General features: G+C 41.9%; 1 protein-coding gene across 4 annotated transcripts in view; it reads left to right on the top strand.

The window, feature by feature from the left end:
* The window catches only part of pak5 (p21 protein (Cdc42/Rac)-activated kinase 5), a 209,070-nt gene that overhangs the window by 22,644 nt on the left and 167,204 nt on the right, over positions 1 to 19,222 (top strand). For 2 of the 4 annotated variants that reach the window (XM_080200026.1, XM_080200027.1), the window contains one exon: positions 11,089 to 11,130. The exons of 1 other annotated variant lie outside the window; for it this stretch is intronic. The gene's annotated coding sequence lies outside the window, so the exon portion shown is untranslated. Of the gene's footprint in view, positions 1 to 11,088; positions 11,131 to 19,222 lie in introns of those variants that run through there. One more of the 4 variants, XM_080200028.1, reaches the window with a different exon arrangement.

The raw sequence follows: 19,222 nt of genomic DNA on the forward strand, positions 1-19,222 counted from the left end.
GAGACTTATGTGGAAAAAAATGTGGTGGATGTTGGATTTCTCAAACTGATTGCACAAAAGAAACAATTGCAGAACTATACTGCCATGCTGTCTATTTTTAATTGATTTTGAAATGTCTAGATTTCAGTCAATAATTTGAAATTAGATGTTGTTAGCTATAATTAGAGGTTCCACTACTGGAAACACAAGTGAGAAAATGAAGAGCTTTCAGTTCAACAAAACAAAATTACATGCAATATTTTCTAATATTGAGTAGAAAAGTCTCATGAAATCAAACAAGGACTGAGAAGACAATGAGACATAGATTGAATGAGAACGTATTGGAGATGGGCCTCATGAAATTGGAAGTGGCCGATTTAACATAAGAACATACATAAGAACATAAGAAATAGGAGCAGGAGTAGGCCACCTAGCCCCTCGAGCCTGCCCCGCCATTCAATAAGATCGTGGCTGACCTGTCGTGTCTCAGTTCCACATTCCCGCCCTCTCCCCATAACCCTTAATCCCCTCGCTTATCAAAAACCTATCAACCCGCGTCTTAAAAATATTTAGCGAGGCAGCCTCCGCCACTTCAACGGGCAGAGAATTCCAGAGATTCACCACTCTTTGAGTGAAAAAGTTCCTCCTCAACTCCGTTCTAAACCGCCCCCCCTTTATCTTGAGGCTGTGCCCCCTAGTCCTACTGTCCTTTCTGAGCGGGAAGAGTCTCTCCACCTCTATCCTATCCATCCCATTCATCATCATATATGTCTCAATGAGATCTCCCCTCATTCTTCTAAACTCTAACGAGTACAAGCCTAGTTTATTCAGCCTCTCCTCACAGTTCAACCCCCTCAACTCCGGTATCAGCCTAGTAAACCTCTGCACTCCCTCCAAGGCCAAAATATCCTTGTGTAAGTGCGGCGACAAAAACTGCACACAGTACTCCAGCTGTGGCCTCACCAGTGCCCTATACAGCTGCAGCAAGACCTCCCTGCTTTTGTATTCAATCCCCCTCGCTATGAAGGCCAGCATCCCATTTGCCTTCCTGACCACCTGCTGCACCTGCAGGCTGGGTTTTTGCGACTCATGCGCAAGAACCCTGAGGTCCCTCTGCACCGTCGCATGCTGCAGTTTTTCGCCATGTAAGTAATAGTCCTTCCTACCATTATTCCTGCCAAAGTGGACAACCTCACATTTGCCACCATTAGATTCCATTTGCCAGTTCCTGGCCCATTCGCCCAGCCTATCTAGATCCTTCTGCAGACTCTCCACACCCTCCGCACAATTTGCCGTTCCACCAATCTTGGTGTCATCAGCAAATTTCGACACCATACACTTGGTTCCCTCTTCCAGATCATCTATATAAATGGTAAATAGCTGAGGCCCCAGCACCGACCCCTGGGGCACTCTGCTAGTCACCAACCGCCAATCCGAATAGCACCCATTGACCCCCACTCTCTGCCTCCTATTTTACAGCCAATCCTCTATCCACGCTAACACCCTACCCCCAACTCCATGCCCCCTGACCCTCTGTAATAACCTCTTGTGAGGCACCTTATCAAACGCCTTCTGAAAATCAAGAAACACCACATCCACCGGCTCTCCTCTATCCACCGCCCTAGACGCATCCTCATAGAACTCCAATAAATTCGTCAGACACGACTTCCCCTTAACAAAACCGTGCTGCGTCTGCTCTATCAAACAATTCTCCTCAAGATGCCTCGCTATTTTCTCCTTGATCACGGATTCTAACATTTTACCTACAACAGACGTTAAACTAACCGGCCTGTAATTCCCTGCCTTTTGCCTGCCACCCTTCTCAAACAACGGCGTAACATTAGCCGTTTTCCAATCTTCCAGCACTTCCCCGGAATCCAGCGACGTTTGGAAAATAATCACTGAAGCATCCACTATCACCTCCGCCATTTCTTTCAGAACCCTTGGATGCATTCCATCCAGTCCTGGGGACTTGTCCACAATCAGTCCCTCCAGTCTGTCGAGCACCGCCTCTCTAGTAACAATAATGTCATTCAGGCCCTCCACTCATACCATCTTTCCATCGCTATCACCCGGCAAATTATTCATGTCCTCCTCCGTGAAGACCGAAACAAAAACGTTATTCAAGGCCTCAGCCACTTCCCCATCCCCTACCACTAAGTTCCCCCTCTCATCCTCTAAGGGTCCAACATTCACCCTAGCCAGCCTCTTCCTTTTTATATATTTATAAAAACTCTTGCTATCCTTTTTTATATTAAGCGCTAGCCCCGCTTCATAGTTTCTCCTACCCTTCTTTATCGTTCTTTGTTGACATTTAAACCTCTCCCAATCCTCTTCTCGCCCACTACTCTTAGCTACTGTAAACGCATCCGCTTTTAATTTAACACTTTCCTTTACCTCCTTCGTTATCCATGGCTGATTACCTCTCCTCCTACGATCCTTTTTAACCATCGGAATAAATTTCTGCTGAGCACCAAGAAAGATCTCCTTAAAGATCCTCTACTGTTCCTCAGCAGACCTACCTTCCAACGCGCTCCCCCAATCAACATTCGCCAGTTCCTCTCTCATCCTACCGTACTCCCCTCTGTTCAAACAAAGGACACATGTCCGGGAGCCCACTTTCTCCTCCTCCATCTGCATCAGAAACTCCACCATACAATGATCACTCTTCCCAAGAGGATCCTTCACCACAAGATCCCTAATTCCACCCACCTCATAACATAACACCAGATCCAAAATAGCTCACTCCCTCATCGGCTCCAACACACACTGTTCAAGGAAACTATCCCGGCAGCATTCCAAGAACTCTTCCCCAAGCCCACCGCGTCCAATATGGGTCGACCAATCAATATGTTGATTGAAATCCCCCATAATTATCACCATTCCATTCCTGCACGCTGCATTTATTTGTGCGTTAACAGCCTGCCCCACCTCCAGGTCATTATTTGGGGGCCTATAGACGATACCCACCAGCGTCTTCCTCCCTTTGCTGTTCCTAATCTCCACCCACAACGATTCCACGTTCTGCTCCAATATCATCCCTTGCTACCACCTTGATGCTATCCTTAATCAGCAGAGCTACGCACCCCCCCCCCCCCCCGCCCCCCCGGCTTTTTCCTCCTGCCTATCCTTCCTAAACACTTGATACCCCTGGACATTCAGCTCCCAGTCCCTGTCACCTTGCAGCCACGTCTCTGTAATAGCCACCAGATCACATGAGAAACTGTAATTGAAAAAGACAAGACTGAAGGGATTGGGAGAGAATAAAATAAGTCTGAAAACCAGAGTGTGCATTGCTGATGATAGGTGCAGGATAATAGAACTTTTCCTGACTTCAAAATGGCGCCAGAGCATGGCAACTTCTTGCAAGCTGTGCCCAGCATATCCTCTAATTCTATCTTTTACTCTTGTGCTTTTAAAACTCTATTCTAACACTTTGGCCCTTTTCAAGAAATAATGAGTGTCAGATTGCGTGTTTGAGCACATCGGACTACAATGGTGCTAATACCTGAGCGCTTTCCAAAAGGAATGATGAACAGTACATTGGTGGAGTAAAAGAATTGACACCACTTAAGAATAAAATGAATTTTATATCTTTAATCACATATTCGTACAATGCTCTCACTCTTGGCACACACAAGCTGTTTTTTTTGATAGCACTATATCGAATGCGTATGGATATATTTGTTGAATGTGTTTTGTACCTATCTGAGGGTACATAATTACTTCACGTGTCCTGTTGTATTTCTATATTATATATTATTTGGGAAGTATTTTATATGGCACTGGAAAGAAAACTCTTAAAGTAACTAGCAAAAAAAAGATTTTTAACAATCAAGCATCATCTCTAACTAGGAATAAGGATACTTGGTGCTGTTCAATCTCTTCCCAGCACGTTTAAATTTGATATTTAAAATTTCTAAAATGGAACTTTTTCCAACTTTTCTGTATCTTTTCTCCATCTCTTAATTTATCTTTCATTTCCACTCCATTTCTCTTTCTGTACCCATTGTAACAATATTTCACTCCCCCTTCTCTCTTATTCCTCCTTTTCTTTGACTTAATTTGATTTATTATTGTCACATGTATTGGGATACAGTGAAAAGTATTGTTTCTTGTATGCTATACAGACAAAGCACACTCTTCATAGAGAAGGAAAGGAGAGGGTGCAGAATGTAGTGTCACAGTCAGAGCTAGGTTGTAGAGAGTGATCAACCCAGTGCAAGGTAGGTCCATTCAAAAGTCTGGTGACAGCAGGGAAGAAGCTGTTCTTGAGTCGGTTGGTACATGACCTCAGACTTCTGTATCTTTTTCCCAATGGAAGAAGGTGGAAGAGAGAATGTCCAAGGCGCATGGAGCCCTTGATTATGTTGGCTGCTTTTCCAAGGCAGTGTATGTATAGAATCAATGGATGGGAGGCTGGTTTGCATGATGGACTGGGCTTCATTCATGACCGTTTGCATCAGCAGGATCAATAACCCAAGCTTCCAGATGTCTCATTTCCCTCACAGCACTGTCGCTACTGTCCATTCCTAGTAATATATAACCCAATAAATTTCAAGCTAGAGTGTGCAAGAAAAATGGAATTGATGGTGGGTACATGCTGTAAAATGCCCCTCTCTTGCAGGTCCTGCTGACACCATAAAATGCTTACTTCAAAAAAAGGCTCAGTTTTTAAGAAAATCTACATTATTTTGATCTGTAAAACATGGACGCCCAAAGAACCTCTATAGAAATGTTAAAGCTTAGTCTACAAATTGGGATGGGGGCAGCCTATGATAGGAATTGTTACAGCCAGTTTTGAATAGAAATACAATTTATGCTATTGATAATAATCGTTCCTGTTTCAACTCCAGCTGTGGTATGATACCAACAAGATCAAATCAGCTGCCTGCACCAAGCTCTGTTTTCTAAAAGTCTTTGTATGATGGTGTCAGCTAGGCGTGCATTTTTATATTGTGTATCTCTGACATTTATTTCCTAAAGAAAGGTCTTGTTTTCTGCATATTAGCCCACCTGATGTTTTAGCTAGTTGTGTTGGCCTGGTGTCGCTGAACTTACAGGAACAACTTGCATTTATCCGATGTCTTTCATAAAATCATAGAATCCCTGCAGTACAGAATGAGGCCATTCAGCTCATCGAGTCTGAACAGTCCCACCCAGGCTGTCTTTCCGTAATCCTCATTTACCCTGTTAATCCCCCTGACACTAGGATCAATTTAGCATGATCAATCCACCTAACCCGCACATCTTTGGACCGTGGGAGAGAACTGGAGTACCCGGAGGAAACCCACACAGACGTGGGGAGAAAGTGCAAACTCCACACAGAGTGACCCAAGGCTGGAATTGAACCTGGGTCACTGATGCTGTGAGGAAGCATTGTTAACCATTTGCCATCATGCCACCCATGTAGTGAATGCCCAAAAGTGCTATATGTATGGCTGAATAAATGAGCTGCTTAAACATATGTAGCTCATTCCCAAACCTGACTGAGACGGGAAGAGAAAATGTTCGTAAAAATGCACTGTAACAACAACTTGCACACCTTTAACATAGTCAGACATCCCAACGTACTTCACAGGACTGACATCAAACAGAATTTGACACCAGGTCACTTCATAAGCATTAGGACTGATGCCCAAAAGCTTGGTCTAAGAGGCAAGTTTTACGGAGAGTCTAAAGAAATGTAGAAAGGTGAAGAGGTTTAGGAAGAAAATTCCAGAACTTGGTGTCAGGCAGCCAAAGGTGTGGCCAGCAACGGTGAAGCCATTGGAATAAAATGGGCAAGAAATGAAATGTGCATAGATTTCAGAGGATTGTAGAACTAGAGCAGCAAGTAATATATGGATGGGTAAGGCCAGGGAAGGATTTGAAAACGAGGATGAGAATTTTAATGTTGAAGTGTTGCTAGACTGCCAACCAGTGCAGGTCGGCAAGCACCGGAGTTCTGGGTGAACAGGACTTGATGCAGATTAGGATGTGGTTGAATGATCTTGGTTGATGTAGGATGAAAGATGGGAAGCTGGCCAGAAGAATGCTGGAGTAGTCAAGTCTAGGTGTAATGACTTCATGGAATGAGTATTTCAACAGCAGGTGAGCTGGGGTGGAATCTGATGATGCAACAGATGTGAAAATAGGCAGTTTTTGTGATGCTGTTTTATTTATTCATTCATTCATTCATTGCAAGCTGACCAGGATTTATTGACAATCCCTAGTTGCCCTTGAGAAGATGGTGGTGAGCTGCCTTGAATCGCTGCAGTCCATGTGCTGTAGGTTGACCCACAATGTCATTAGGGAGGGAATTTCAGGATTTTGACCCAGCAACTGCAAAGGAATGACAATATATTTCCAAATCAGGAACATGAGTGGCTTGGATGGGAACTTGCTGCTCTTGTCCTTCTACTTGGAAGTGGTCATGGCTTTGGAAGGTATAAGGATCTTTGATGAATTGCTGCAGTGCATCTTGTAGATAGTACACACTGCTGCTACTGAGCAACGCTGGTGGAGTTCAAGTTTGTAGATGTGATGCCAATCAAGCGGGGCTGCTTTCTCCTGGATGGTGTCAAGCTTCTTCAGTGTTGTTGGAGTTCCACCCATCCAGGCAAGTGGGAAGTATTCCACCACTCTCCTGACTTGTGCCTTGTAGATGGTGTCTAGGTTTTGGAAGAGTCAGGAGGTGAGTTATTCGCCGCAGCATTCCTAACCTCTGACCTACTCTTGTAGTCACCGTGGTTATGTGGTGAGTCCAGTTGACTTTCTGGTCAATGATAACACCATGGATGTTGACAGTGGAGGATTCAGTGATGATAACGCCATTGAATGTCCAGGGGCAGTGGTTAGAGTGGTTTCATAACCTCACATGAGTTTCAAAAGTCAGTGAATTCATCTTCAAATGAATCTCAATCACAAGTTGATGGTCATTGCATAGCATTTGTGTGCATGAATGTTACTTGCCACTTGTCAGCCTGGCACAGATATGGGGACAGAATTCCTTCTCTGGATCAAGTGTGATACCAAGGTTGAGAATAGTCTGGCTCAGCCTCAGATTAATGCTATGCAGAAGGACGGAGTTTGTGGCTGGAGAACCGGAGATTCTGATGGGGATGGAAGGTGATGGCTTCAGACCCCCCAGTATTTAGTTGGAGGAAATCTCTGCTCTTCCAGCACTAACTTGCCAGTAAGCAGTATGACAATCTAAAAGCATTGTAGGATTGAGAGAGGTGGTGGCAAGGTAGAGCTGGGTGTTGTCAGTGTACATGCGGAACCTGATGCCCTTTCAGATGACGTGGCCAAGGGGCAACATTAGGATGAGAAATAGGAAACGACCAGATTTTGTCTTAGGAGACTCTAGATGTAACGTAGAGGGAAGAGAAACCATTAGAGTTGATTATCTGACAATGACTTTGTAGATAAGCATGGAAACAAGCCAGTATAGTTCCACCCAGCTGGCTGAGGGTGGGGGGTGGCTTGGTCAGCCTTGTTCAAGGGTGCATACAGGTTGAGGAAGGTTAGTTTATCACAATTACAGTCACAAAGGATGTTGTTTGTGGCTTTGGACTTTTCAGCCCAGGCAGGACGGAATCTTGATTGAGTGACACAAGCTGTACAGCATGCAGAGAAACTCTGCGGAAAGCCTAGTTCTGTAGTTGGAATATTGAACCATCTTCTCCCCAGAGGCCTATGTAAACCATTTTGAACTCTGATATAATTGCTTTATTGTCCTGTAGTTTAAAAGGCAATTGTGTTGTGATTTGTGTGTGCTGTGGTATTAGTTTTTCATAGATCAATAATGTATTTATTTTTGTTTTAACAGTGAGGTTGATTGACCGATAATAAAATGTTCTTTATACAGGCACTTTGCTTTTGCAGTGCACACACGAATGCAGAGGGCGAGATGTGCTTTCAGTTGAACTTTGGAGGACTGCAGTCTTTCAATGAAAATGTGGCACTCAACAAAAGACTGATCAAAGTCTCTTTCTTGCTTATTTAGAATCTGAGTAAAGTTGTTACGTCAATTGTTGTCTTTCTCAGCAACCTAACCAAGAAACTTATAAAATTCTAACTGGATTGGTCAGGATAGATTCAGAAAGAATGTTCGGGATGGTGGAGGAATCCAGAACTTGGGGGGTCATAGTTTGAGATAAGTGGTAAACCTTTTAGAACTGAGGTGAGGAGAAATTTCTTCATCCAGAGGGTGGTGAATCTGTGGAATTCACTACCACAGAATGTAGTTGAGGCCAAAACATAGTGTGATTTCAAGAAGAAATTAGATATAGCTCTTGGGGCTAACAGAATCAAGTATATAGGGGAAGGAGGGATCAGGATGTTGAATTTGATGATCAGTCATGATCAAAATAAGTGGCAGAGCAGGCTCGAAGGGCCAAATGGCCTACCCCTCTTCTAGTTTCTGAACAGTAGGCCAGAAGTTGCTTTGGTTACTACTGTGTGCAGTTATGTGCTATATTGAATTTTTAAAAAATGCGTATTTTTAAAAAGTGCTGTGTAAATAAAAATGCAAATTAATTATTTTATGGTATCAAGAAATTAACCAGATCCTGCAGGAGAGGGCCATCTCACAATATGTGCTATTAGTTACACGTTTTTCTGCATTCTTCAGCTTGCTTCACAAAATTGAGTTTTTCGAGGAGGTGATAAAAATGATTGACAAAAGAAGGGCCGTGGATGTCATCTACATGGATTTTAGTAAAGCATTTGACAAGGTCCCTCAAGGCAGGCTGGTGCAAAAGGTTAAATCACACGAGATCAAACGTGAACTAACTAGATGGGTGCAGAACTGACTTGGCCATAGAAGACAGAGGGTAGCAGTAGAGGGGTCTTTTTCTGATTGGACGTCTGTGATTAGTGGTGTTCATGATGTGCAGATGCTGGCTTTGGACTGGGGTAAACACAGTAAGAAGTCTCAACACCAAGTTAAAGCCCAACAGTTTATTTGGTATCAGAAGCCACTAGCTTTTGGAGTGCTTGCTGCCCCTTCTTCAGGTAAGTGATCTGATGAAGGGGCAGCAAGCGCTCCAAAAGCTAGTGGCTTTTGCTATCAAATAACCTGCTGGATTTTAATCTGGTGTTGTGAGACTTCTTACTAGTGATGTTCTGCAGGGCTCTGTACTGGGACCTCTGCTGTTTGTGATATATAAATATTTGGAAGATGATGTAGCTGGTCTGATTAGTAAGTTTGTGGACAACACAAAGATTACTGGAGTTGCGGATAGTGATGAACATTGGCAGAGAATACAGCAGGATATAGATAGGCTGGAAAATTGGGTGGAGAAATGGCAGGTGGAATTTAATCCAGTTAAATGCAAAGTGATGCATTTTGGTAGATCTAATGCAGGGGGTAGCTATACAATAAATGGCAGAACCATCAGGAGTATAAACACATAGAGGGATCTGGGTGTGCAAGTCCACAGATCCTTAAAGGTGGTAGCACAGGTGGAAAAGATGGTGAAGAAGACATATGGCATACTTGCCTTTATTGGACGAGGCATAGAGTATACAGGTTGGCATATGGTGTTGCAGTTATATGGAATGTTGGTTAGGCCACATTTGGAATACTGCGTCTGGAGGTTTTGGAGAGAGTGCAGAAAAGGTTTACCAGGATGTTGCCTGGTATGGAGGGTATTAACTATGAGGTGGGATTGAGTAAACTAGGGTTGTTCTCCCTGGAAAGATGAAGGTTGAGGGGCGACCTAATGGAGGTTTATAAGATTATGAAGGGCATAGTTAGGGTGAACAGGTGGAAGCTTTTCCCCAGGTCAGAAATGATGATCACAAGGGGTCACAAGTTCAAGGTAAAGGGTGGGGGTAGGGGGGCAAGGTTCAATACAGACATGCAGGGGGACGTATTTTACAGAGGGTGGTGGGGACCTGGAATGCGCTGCCAAGTAGGGTGGTTGAGGCAGACACGCTAGGATCATTTAAAACTTATGTAGATAGCCACATGAACAGACTGGGAATAGAGGAATACAAACAAGTGGTCTAGTTAGGAACACACAATCGATGCAGACTTGGAGGGCCTGTTCCTGTGCTGTATTGTTCTTTATTGTTTGAAATATTTTGCTGGAAACGTAATATGGGCGTACAGTCATTGAAATTTATAGCATGGAAACAAGCCCCGTTTTTTTAACCATTAAGCTTGGGTTTGACTCATTTCCCTCTATACCCATCTTTCCCATGTAACTGGTACCCATATAAGATGGCAGTGGAATATCTGAGACCTTTGTGATCAATGTGACTGAAAATATATTACTTATACCAAATTAGACTTAAGGATTGAGAAACAAACAGAGCAGAATAGAGTCTGTTAATTAGAGTTATAGCAAGTATAGAAAAAGCAACAAAAAGGAAAGGAAGATTCTGATCAAAAGAGAGGGAGGGAGAAACAGAGTCTGAAAATGCAAAAGAGGCCAATTGAGTCTGCATTGACTTGCTGACAGAGCAACTCATCCAGGCCCTCTCTTCCGCAGCCCCATAACCACACACATTTCCCATCCATCGAACCTAGCCATCCTGGACACTAAGGAACAATTTAGCATGGCCAGTCCACCTGACCAACACATCTTTGGACTGTAGGAGGAAACTCGAGCACTCAGAAGAAACCCATGCAGGCACCCAAGGCTGGAATTAAACCTGAGTCCCTGGGCTTGTGAGGCAGCAATGCTAACCACTGTACCACCATTCCATCCATAATTTTTTTAAAATCTTAATTTATAACTTGATATTGTTAAAGTCTCTGACAACATGTTGGGCTTGTGATTGATTAGTTTATATTTTCCCCTTTCTCGATTAGAGATGTTGCATTAACGATGATCACATTGTTTTAAAAAACGTACTTACTTTGTTAAATCCCAGTCCTAACTTTCTGTGGTGGTTTTAATGAGCAATTGACATACATATCCAAAATGTTCTTGAAAATACCAGGGCGGCTAAGGGGGAGACAGCATTCTAAATTGACCAAATGCACTTTAGATTTGTAACTAAATAAATATCTATCGAATCTGCTGGCTGAGTTGCATATTAAAAATAACTTGCACGTTTAATACACCAATATTTTTCCAATAAAATCTGCATCTTTGTTTTTCACAATGACAGTATATTCCTGTTCTGCGAGGAGTCTGAACACAGGCTGTGAAGGTAGGTTTGAAACTGGTTTTATTATCATACTGGTTAGACTACTTAACAACAGTAACAGTATAAGAGTAAAGAAGCAAATTGCACACAACTGGCATTCATGCTAATGAACTAAAACGCACAGCCAACTCCAAAATTTCAAGTATAAAATCTTTTCCATTGCACTCAATCTGTATTATAGGCACAATGTTGCTGATAACTCCCATTGGTTTTCCATTGTGTTTCGCATGTGTTTATTTTACAATCCTGTGGTATTGGCTTGTTGATTCATTTAAACATGCAGATGGTTTGCAGATTTGCGCGGGCTTTTTTTTAGCTTATTGTTTTGCAAATCAACTTTGATGTTTTATGATCCTGGTGGACGGAAATAATTATATCTTCATTTACGAATCTTTATATGAATAATTAAGACTGCGGAGACCCCAGGAGTCCCTTTTTACTTCCATTGGTGGCAATTTTAGCAAGTCACGTTAAAAATGGCCTGCCACTTTTTCCATTACTTCAGCTGCAGGAAAAGTATTCATTTGGGAATTCTACATCTTCACCATTAAAGTGTTGATGACTTCATAGTGATGCATTGCTTATTTGGAGAGGGACTGTTATTTCACAGGCAAAAATGCATGAGGCTGATGTTATAATTGGTATTTTTTAGCATGATTTTCAGAATGAATCTCTGACAGTGTCCAGTATCATTTTTTTATTCACATTTCTATGAAGCATTTGCTGTAAAGGTACTATATTAATGCAAAATTGTTTTTGTGTTTATCATCTGTTAAATTTCAAATGACTTCAAAAGGACCAAAATATAATATCTTTCCAATGGTGAGATACTGCTTACAAAGGACCAAATCGTTTTTTAAAACTGGCATATTTTGATTTTGAATTTATTTTATTATTATCACATGTATTAGCGTACAGTGAAAAGTATTGTTTCTTATATGCTATACAGACAAAGCATACCATTCATAGAGAAGGAAATGAGAGAGTGCAGAATGTAGTGTTACAGTCTTAGCTAGGGTGTAGAGATAGATCAACTTAGTGAGAGGTAGATCCATTCAAAAGTCTGACTGTAGCAGGGAAAAAGGTGATTATTGAAATCTGCATCTTCTTGCCTGATGATGCTGGCTCAGTTGAAATTTTCATAGCTGAGCTAGATTTGTTTGTTAGGTCAGCGCAGCAAGAACCACTAATCAAAAGGTAGGTCAATGAAGTTGAGATTCAGATCAGTCACGATCTAACTGAATGATGAAACAGGCTTGAGCGGCTAAATAGTCTATTCCTTTTCCTGTATTGTTACCTATGGATATTTTTTAAAGATACTGAATAGGTTACTATTGCAGGAGCAAAGTGACTGGATAGTATTGTCCAGCAATTACATGAAGGTTTTATCTTTTTCCAGTTAATTCCAGTAAATATTTTGTTTGTAATGTACAAACTATTTTGAATTGTCATGTTAATTAAAATAAGATGTGTGCTAATTAGAAGGAATGTGGAAAAAACTCACAGTTCATTTAACAAGGAAGTGTTGAACTGCTGTGTGAAATGAGCATACAGATGGCCTCAATCAGATGGGAGGCTGATCTTCTCAGTACTTCAACCCATATATGGTACAACTTGTAAGGTCATGGCCCAGTGTGCTTCAAAGCCATCTTCAGAGGGAATAACCAATTCATTTTGAGATGTAACTGATTCAATATACTGTTCTATTATTTAGTTTTTTCCCAGAATTAATTTAACAAACCTGTGTTTGATGTTTTGGTCTAATTATTTTGGTGTATGTTATTTAGCAGCATTGATCTTTTTAACTGTAAATGGATGGAAAGGTTTAGCTAACTGAATTCTTGTCCAACACGTTTTCCACGTGGAGACATGGGATCCTGAATTGAGCGTGTGGATGTCTCATTAGAGTTGTATATCATTTTTGACAAGTTTTGTTTTTAAGATCACTTATGGAGTTAGTGGTGAACTGGGAAAGGCAGTTGTAGAGAAATTGTCACTGGGGAGTGAGTTAAGAGGTTGCAGCATTGAGAAAAAAAGCAATCTTTTTTGGATTGTGAGTTAGCTTGGGAAAGGATGCATGGCCTGAAGAAAGAATTATACTTGGGGATTGGAAAGGTATATGGGAAATTGTGCACTATTTTACTGGCAGAGTATGTTAGGCGGGGGAAGGGCATGGAAGTTTCGGACGCTTGAGCTGCAGATCATTCCAGTAGATCTAAAATTGAATCTGAAGGTGATATACTCTTCCTTTATTCCCTGCCATAATGCTCTGCAGGAAGGAGATGTTCAAAGCCTGCTGCATAATCTTAGTAACATTTATGTATAAGATGTATACAGAGATACTAATATAAAAGTCCAAAATGCACATATCCCAATCTGAATGAAGGAGTATGTTATTTTTCTACAAAGATCCCAGAATAGAAAATTATTTTTATTTCAGAGAGTGCATAGTAGACATAACCTAGTCGTTTTACGGTATATCAGGTTTTTCTGAGATAATGTATACATAACTCTAAACTACTTTGCTTCAAACTGTAAATTTCAGATAAAAGTTAAAAAGAAAGACCTGCATTTATATAGCATTTTTCAAGACCACTGGTGGTTCTCAAAATACTGTGCAGCCACTGAAGTTATTTTTGAAGTGTAGCTACTGTTGTAATATAGGAGAGGCAGTAGCCAAGTTATGCTCAGCAAATTCCCACAAACAGCAAAGTACGACCAACTGAGCCAAGATTGAAACACAACTGTAGTCTCCTCAGTTCACAGTATTGTCATTTCCTCCCTTGGCTGAAGCTTTGATTTTAATTCTAGCAAAGTTGGAGGCAGAAATCCAACCACAAGGAATTGAATATGAGAACCAAGCCATTTTAACTTCTGGAGATTTTCCTGGTAAACGGACCATGAAAAGATAATGGGCAGGATTTTCTGGCTGCGCTCACCCCAAGACTAGAAAATCCCGCTCGAGGTCAATAGACCTTTGCATGGCGTGTCCGCTCCCAACTGCTATGATTCCCGTGGCGGGTGGGATGGGAAAATTCTGTCCAATGACTCTCTGCTCCTTGCTGTTTGCCCCTTTTGTACAACATCAGAGATTCTGTCACCAACAATCTTGTCAGGATTTTATTGTTGGATTTCAGTCTGGGCAGGCTCCCAAGTTGCTCTCCATTCTGTTCATTCCATGTAGTTGCACCAAGTACAGCTATATATGAACTCACTTTAAGGTACTTGTTTTTCTCATTGCATTTTTTTAGTTTGATTTCTGGCTGAGAGGACAATCAAGGGACGTACATCAGGTCTCTGTGATTGGCAATAAATATTCATTCACTAAGAAATGATTCAAACTGACTCAGTAACCCTTTCTATGTAAAGGTTTGGTCACTTCTCAAAAACTCTGAGTTCCTAATCTTAAGGTATATCATTGCACTTTTGGAAAACTCTTCGCAATGATATACTTGCGGATTAGGAATACACTTTTGGAAATCAGTAGAATCATACTGCATCGTGTTTAGTTATGAACACACACACTACATTTCCACTGCTTACGACGAAATTGTGCAGAACAAGAAAAGAAGGGGAGTAAGCACATAACACCATCACCTTGTTGAGACCAAGGAGTGAATTTTACCAGCCCACCTGCCACAGGAATTGGAGAGGGCGAGGGGCGGACCATCGAAATGCCCATTGACCTTGGGTGGGATTTTCTGGTTTTGGGGCAAGCACAGCCGGAAAATCCCCCAAGGTCTAATTAACAGATTATTTTGACCATCAAATGTAACTAGAATGTGCATATTAAGCTATGTCAAGATATCAAGGAAACTATTTGGAGTGCTCGTGTGGAATTATGGAGTATTTAGAGGAAAAAATAAATTTTCTTTTATGCAATGCCTGTCTTGTCGTCAGGACTTACCAGAGTGCTTCGTAGTCAATTACCTACTTTAAAGTGTGGTCACTGAATAGACAAAGACAGGCACCAAACTGTGCATAGTAAAGCTGGTTAACGGCCTTGAGCAAGTCACCAGTTATTTTGTTTTGATGGCATTGGTTGAGGGATAGTTGTTGACCAGGAGATGCAAATGCAATTGATCAGATTGATTCAGGGGTTAGCTGGATACGTATCTGGAACTAACACCAAAGGCTATGCTGACAGGTATGAACTGAAGTGAACAAATGCTATGCAATGTTTCTGCGAGCAGGCTAGAGTTGAATGCTGGAAGTTAAGACTGAACGGTACTGCTGCGACCTTGCTTATCTTTGAGGAGCAGAGATTAATACAACCATATAAGTTTACATTACGTTTGTGTGGGCTCTTCGCTCAAACAACACAAAAATAATCCCATGGCCCTCTTCTCGCCATGATCCTTGTATCTTGGCCTTGTGAACTTCCTCTGGACCCTTTCCAAGAATGATCCCTGGAATGAAGAGCTTGCCGTATAAGGAATGGTTGAGGACTCTGGGTCTGTACTTGTTGGAGTTTAGAAGGATGTGGGGGATCTTATTGAAGCTTACAGGATACTGTGAGGCCTAGATTAGATGGAAGTGGAGAAGATGTTTCCACTAGTAGGAAAAGCTAGAACAGAGACGAGGAGAAATTTCTCCACTCAGAGAATGGTGAATCTGTGGAACTCTTTGACACAGAAGATGTAGAGGCCAGGTCATTGCGTGTCTTTAAGACAGGGATAATTAGGTTCTTGATTAATAAGGGGATCAGGGGTTATGGGAAAAGACAGGAGAATGGGGATGAGAAAAATATCAGCCATGATTGAATGGCTGAGCAGACCCAGTGAGCCGACCAGCCTAATTCTGCTCCTGTGTCTTATGGTCTTCGTCTGTTTTGCACATATCCTTGAAAAAATGGTTTCAGTCTCAGATGCATCTTGTGAAAAAGTAATCTATGCTCTAAGCATTCTGTTCACTATAGTAGTGGCTGCTTTAAGTTGCCAATCACTTGTCACTGACCTGCCAACCACAGACAATAGGCTTTCCAGATGCATGTTCATGAGCTTCCATAATTTTAAATTCATCAATTCAATCTTTCGGCTTTCTCTGTTGGGGAAAAGTTTCAATGTTTTCTATCCTCATTATCAATTAGACGAATCTACTCTGAATGCTCTTTATGACATTATTACCCTTTTTGTAATGTCCAAAATTGCACACCGTGCTCTAAATGTGACTTTGTACAAATTTCACAAATTCTCATACAAATTGATTTTAATTCTAAAACTTAGAGGCTATTTCCCTTTTCATGGTATTCTGATGTCCAAGGAAGAATGTATTTGAAGACTTTGGTTTCTGCGCAGCCTTTGTTTTCTTTCTATTATAAGTTCCATGGGCCCGATTCTCCCATTGCAACGAGTTAATTTTTTGGCATGTCTAGTTGGGAGATGCATATGTCGGTCATTTCAGGAAATTCATGCATGCGTTCCCGACACTTGCACATCTCCTACCATGGAAAGCAGGCACGGTTGAGGCCTCGCTGGAAACCAACAGGAAGACCAGATAAGTGATTTTAATCTATTTATAATGTAATTTAAATGTCATTATCAGGCCTGGGACTGAATTATCCAGACCCAATAGCATCTCCCAACCCACCAAGAGTATTTCACTCCGGCAGGATTTAGAGTAGCTCCCTACTTTCAGGGAACCAGCGGGAAACCCCATTAGAGTGAAGGGGGGCAATTGGAGCAATCTCCAGGGGGTTGGGTGGGGGGGGGCAGTGATGTCCCCTGGCATAGGCACCCTGGCAGTGACAGCCTGTGTTCCCTGATACTGCCCAACGGGCAAAGTGCCCATGCAGGTGTCATGACCATCTGGCATCAGGCAATGCCAAGGGAGTGGGGCCTAGGGAGCAGGGCCTGTTGTGGGTGGGATTTAGAGGGTGATTGATGGGGCTGGGGGAGTCATGCTGCCACTCTGCATGGGGATTGGTTGGGGCTGGAGGGAGGCCAACGATTGGGGCAGGCTTGGGGGAGGGTTCTGCCCGGGTGGGCGGGGATTGTCACTGCTGAGGGGCAGGGATGGCTGGAGATTGCGGAGCTCTGGGACAGGAGGGTGTCAGGCCTGGTCTGGGAATGCACCTGGGAGCTGTGATCGGGCCATGGGGTGCTGCAGGGTCCTGAGCTGGCTGGAAAACAGGAGGCTGACAGTTTGGGCCCAATGCACATGTGCAGAGTTCCAGAACTGATAGAATCTGGCATGAATACGCCCTGCCCATCGAACTTTTAATAGTATTTCCAATTGTGACCTCTGCAGTGCACAGAGTGTGGGAGATTTGAGTCTGAACTCCCACTGAAAAAACATTCGTGATTTACACCAGTTTTCCTACCAATTCAGCACTTAGAACTTTTTTGGGAGAATCGCCCATCATTTTTGTATTTCCTCCAAGAATGCATGAGTCCACACTTTCTCTACATATAACTGCATCTTGCCAGGTGCTTTACCATTCTGCTAACCCATCTACATCCTCCTTTTGTAGTTCTCCCCACTGTGTGCGAGGCCAAAAAAACGTTCTTTCCCAGCATGTTTATGGTATCATGCTCCAAATTGTTTTCATCTGAGAATAAAAATGATGCTAATGAAATTAAAAATCTGGAGAGATGTAAAACAGGTTGAGGTGGCGTGGTGGTTAGCACTGCTGGGTTCAATTTTGGCCTTGGGTCACTGTGTGGAATTTGCGTGTTCTCCCTGTGTCTGCAAGGGTTTTCTCCTGGTATTCCGGTTCCCTCCAACAGTCAAAAGATATGCTGGTTAGGTGGATTGGCCATGATAGGTTGCCCCTTGGTGTCAAGGGTCTAGCAGTGTAAATACATGGAGTTATAGGGATAGGGCCTGGATGGGATAGTTATCAATACAGACACGATGGACCAAATGGCCTCTTTCTGCACCGTAGGGATTCTAAAATTCTATGATTGAGGTCACTAATTTGTTTTCTCCCACTTAATACTGTACAAAGTCACAACAGACCCCCATGTCTCAGTAGATCCTATCATTTGGTGAAGGAACAAGCTTAAGTGTATGTATGAACTCCTTTGATCCTCACTAAATATTCTGTTTATGTTATCTCTGGAAAATAAGTTTGGATACAAACTCCAACAGGAAATAAAACCGTAACTGGCTTTTAAGGTCAACTGCAACTGCAGGTAGGTCTAGTTGAATTGTTTCCATGGCCCCTTTAAAATAAGAACAGAAAATCAGTTAATAATCTTTCATATTGATTCAATTAAAAGTTGGAGCACCATTCAGTTCAGTCCTCTGCAATTAATGTGGAGAAAAATTAGATCCAAACAGACAAGAAGCAGCATTTTAATTGTACAAATAATCAAATATAAGGATGAAACGGAGGAATAAATGCAATTTTTGATTAGATATTAGATTGCACACTGACTAAATCATTATTCAGGCTTCTGAAGAATGATTTATTTGTTGAAGTGTTTACTGGAACAGTTTTATTTTTGAAAGTCCAATACAATCTTAAAGCATTTTATGTTAGGCTTTAAATAGCTGTTAACTTCAAAGGAGGATTAGATGTGTGTGAACCAGAAACTATGACTATCAAAGCTCTATAAAAAAACAAATAGAGTGCTGCAGAACATTATATGATGTACACACTGTGACATACTGTTGAGAAATACAATAATTAACACATCAAATCAAAAACCCTCATGCACCATGTTAACAATTTTAAACAATGAAAACAAAACTTGATTTTTGTATCTATTTTTCTGCCTTGGTGTATACAAATAAAGGATGTGTTCCTACTAATTGAATCTGATGATGATTGAGATGAATCCCTTTCAAATAATGGAAACATGTTGAACTGACCCTGTATTGTAATTTGCCTTCAGATGGGAAGTGTGTCGTGAAATCCATCTTCAGTTGCACTTTTTATTTTGAGCAGAGCGCATAGCAGTCAACTCTGATGACTCCAACCTCTGTGTAAATGTTCTGGTATGCCTATTCTAGATAAATAGTCTAGAGTGGCATAGTGGTTAGCCCCTTCCCCCCCATAAATTGCCATTTATGTCCCAAGATGTGTTGACTAGGGGAATTAGTGAGATAAATATGTGGGGTTATGGGGATGGGGCAGAGGACCTGGGTA

The sequence above is a fragment of the Carcharhinus amblyrhynchos genome, chromosome 12, assembly GCF_965287045.1.
Source record: "Carcharhinus amblyrhynchos chromosome 12, sCarAmb.v2.hapA, whole genome shotgun sequence".
Taxonomy (NCBI): Eukaryota; Metazoa; Chordata; class Chondrichthyes; order Carcharhiniformes; family Carcharhinidae; genus Carcharhinus; species Carcharhinus amblyrhynchos.